Source organism: Myotis brandtii, unplaced genomic scaffold (genome assembly GCF_000412655.1).
Source record: "Myotis brandtii unplaced genomic scaffold, ASM41265v1 scaffold78, whole genome shotgun sequence".
NCBI lineage: Eukaryota > Metazoa > Chordata > Mammalia > Chiroptera > Vespertilionidae > Myotis > Myotis brandtii.
The window spans coordinates 1,651,628-1,655,595 of record NW_005371131.1 but is presented as its reverse complement, the minus strand read 5'-3'; positions in this window follow the sequence as shown (position 1 = coordinate 1,655,595).

Below are 3,968 nucleotides of genomic sequence, written 5' to 3'. Positions count from 1 at the left end.
GACCCTTTCACAGGGGGCGCCTAAGACCATCCTGCATATCAGACATTTACATTACGATTCATAACAGTAGCAACATGACAGTTATGAAGTAGCAACGAAAATAATTTTATGGTTGGGTCACAACATGAGGAACTGTATTTAAAGGGCCAGAAGGTTGAGAACCACTGCTAGCTAGAAGCTAGACTTGGGGCCTGCTGGGCTGGCTGGATGTGGGAAAATGAAAGCACCCACATTACGTTAGCAGAGAGAATTGAACACAGGGGATTGGTTGAACAGATCTCAAAAGACTGAAAGCACAAAACTGGGGCACTGATGTAACCAGGGGTGGGAACAGCTTCTGATGGCTGTGGGGACAGAAGAAAAAGAGGGGGGATGTCAAAACCTAGAAGCTTGGAGGAGGGAGCTGGTGAGATGATGTTGCCCAGCTGGTACTGGTGCCTTAGAGCTTGGAGACGGGCCCTCAGGGAGCCAGGACTCAGAACTTCAGACTTCCAAGGAGGTCCAGGAAGGTGGAAAAAACTAGAAACTAGAATCCATTGTTACTGGGATCAACGGTGGCTTCCAGGGCAGCGCTGTTGGGCACAACGAGCAAATATAAAGGGGCAAATGCCTTCCTCCTCTCAGTCCTCCAGTCTCCCTCTAGTGCCCCTATTGGCGGAGACTAATTGAGTAGCCGGCAAAGCAGGAATGTGGTTTGAGACCCAAACCCACTGCTGGAAAGCTGAGCATAGCGGGTAGATTTGGAGCTGAGAGGAGAGAGTTTAAATGACCAGCCCAGAGGCTATGACTGCATTTGCCACCACCCCCCGCCCCACCCCTATCTTTGCAAATCTGGAGTCACTGTCTCTGAGCCAGTGCGGACCCAGAACCTTCAAACACCTGCCTCCCGATGCCCTGGCTGGTGGGAAGGCAAAGTGGTACAGCCACTTCGGAAAACAGTTTTCTTATAACGTGAACTATGCACCTACCGCACGAGCCAGCATCCCACCGTTCGATATCTACCCACAATAGATGAGAACGCATGCCCACACCAGCCCATGTGCTTGAATGTTTGCAGCAGCTTTGTTTTAATAAACCCCACACTGCAAACAACCCTAGTGCCCATCAGTTTGTGCCTGGATGAGCCAAGTGCGATATATCCATACAACAGAGTCCCACTTGGCCATAGAAATAAGTTACTGATGTGCACATCCGCACTGATGAATGTCACCCGTCTTAGACGATGAGAGAAAGCCAGACACAAAGACCACATGCTCTATGAGCCCATTTGTATACATTTCAGAAACGACAGGACAGAATGATAGAAAGCAGCTCGGCGGCTGCCAGGCCTGGGGTGGGGAAGGGAGGAGATTGGCTGGAAAGAGCACGAGGGATCTCAGGATAACGGCTCTGTCCTATATGGCGATGGGGTGGTTACATCATGTCAAACCACACCAAGCTGTACAACTTTAAGTGGGTGAGTGTTGTGGCTCGTCAATTATTCTTCGTTACGGCGCTTCTAAACACCCAGTGAGAATGCAGCGAGGAGGGGCCCCTTAGTGACTGACTTCCAGTGCAACCTCCTGTGAGCCACAGGCTGAGCAGCGAGGGGATCTTTTAACTTGTCAATCAGATTACATGGCTCTTTATTTTAACCCGCTAACGAGGTCTCTTTCCTCTTTGAATGAAATCCAGGGGATTATGGAGGGTTACCAGTCCCTCCGCCCGGCTCCTTGACCCCAGCACTGCAGGACCTGGAGCAATGGTACAAATGGAGGCTCACACACATGGGTAAGTGCAGAAGCTGCAGAGAGAGCCAATGAGCTGCTAACAGGACAAGTTCTATCCTCCCGCCTTGACAGTGTGCTTCATGACGACCTGGAAGGCCAGGTTCAAGTGCACAATTCTTGGCGTCCTTAGAGTTCTGTGCCAGAAGGTGACGGTGCGGAGAGGCAGACCCTGAGCACAGCCTACCTCCCCCCCACCTTGCCATTCACCCCAGCTCCACCTGAAGCAGAGAGGATACCTGCTAGGCCCCTGGAGACATTTGTGTTTGCAACCCCCTGGGGGCTGAAACAGTACTGCGCACGGACTCATGGAAATTGGATTCTTAACATGCATCTCCTTGTTTTCCCCAAAATTGTTATTCTGTGTGCATGTGTATGTATTTATGAGTGCACACATGTGCATGCATGTATGTGTGCACATGTGTATGCCTGTGCACATATGCATTTGACCGCATGTGCATGCATGTATGTGCTGTCTGTGTATATGCATGTGCATATGTGTGTGCGCACATGCATGCATGTTTACATGAGTACTTCAACGAGAGCATGAGCTCATTGAGAGGAGCAGTTATGCTATACTCATCTCTGTATCCTTTATACCTGTGCAGAGTGCATACTAAATGAACGCTTGTGGAATGAATCAATGAATGAGTGCGGGCCAAAGGCGCACGCAAATGAGGACAATCGAAGGAAGATTTATCGCCTGCAAGATTGATCAAGGTGTGGGTGGAGACAGGACAGCATGAATCCCAAGGGCAGCTGCGAGGGCCCAGAGTGGGATAAAGCCTGCTGCTGTCAGGTGAACAGTGGCTTTCTGTAGAATAGTGGTTCTCAACCTTCTGGCCCTTTAAATACAGTTCCTCATGTTGTGACCCAACCATAAAATTATTTTCGTTGCTACTTCATAACTGTAATGTTGCTACTGTTATGAATCGTAATGTAAATATCTGATATGCAGGATGGTCTTAGGCGACCCCTGTGAAAGGGTCGTTCGACCCCCAAAGGGGTCGCGACCCACAGGTTGAGAACCACGGTTCTAAGGGCTTTGCAAATGCTAACTCATCTACTTCTGCAATTTCACAGTGGACGGGAGGTTAGACAGTAAACTCAGTGCATCTTGGCCGTTATCATATTTCTAATCAATGGAGAGGTGATTCCGGATCTTGCTCGGATTCTGTCTGATCAGAGCTGACCGATGGGGCCATCTGGAGAGGGCAGTGCGATCCAGCGGGCAGCGCGCTGCCAGGCTAGCTCACAATTTGACCCTTGGACTAGTCCTTCTATTGCGGCTATGACGTTCTTCCTCTAGGTGGCGCCGCAGAGTGGAAACGAGGGCAGTGCGATCCAGCGGGCAGCGCGCTGCCAGGCTGGCTCACAATTTGACCCTTGGACTAGACCTTCTATTGGCTATGACGTTCTTCCTCTAGGTGGCGCTGCAGAGTGGAAACCGGGCTGCTGAGTTGTTGCGCCCCCTGGTGGTCGTTTCCCGTCAACATGCTGATTAAGTGCAGAGCTGTTTCCACAAGTCAAGTGCATTTAGAGTGGATGGCAAATATGGAGGGGAAATTAGAATTGAAGGTGATAAGTTTTAAGACAAAGAGGAACAAATTGTGTGGGAGGAGACAGACCAATACAAGACCAGCCATACCAAGGAAATGAGCATCGGTAATAATAACATTAACATCTATAACTTACTGACCGCCTTCTGTGTGTCAGGCATTGTACTAAGCATTTGACATTCATTGTCTTATTCCACACACCTCCAGAAGGTATGCATCACAAGAACAATGACTTTCATCTGGAGCCAGGCACATAGTAGGTGTCTGGCACGTAGTAGGTGCTCAATATATTTTGAACACATGAATAATGCAGTAATCCTATGAAGCAAGCAAGGAGACTGATGGTCAGAGAAGATACATGAGCCAGGGCACCCAGGTTCCCCACCGGCTCTGCCCTGTTCTGGGACCTCGGAGAGAAGGGCAGGGCCCTCTGCCCTCAGTGAGCTTGTTGTCTAGCAGGCCCCCGCCACCCCTGCCTGTTTTCAAATGCTGCTCCAGGAGAAGGGGTGCTGCCAGAGCTGGCTATTTAAGGCTCAGGGAGGCTGTCCAGTGAGGCTCCCCTCATAAATTATGAAGGGAGACACATGTGGGTCAGGATTGGGGAATTCAGTGTGCAGGGATCTTCCAGAATCTTACTAGTAGT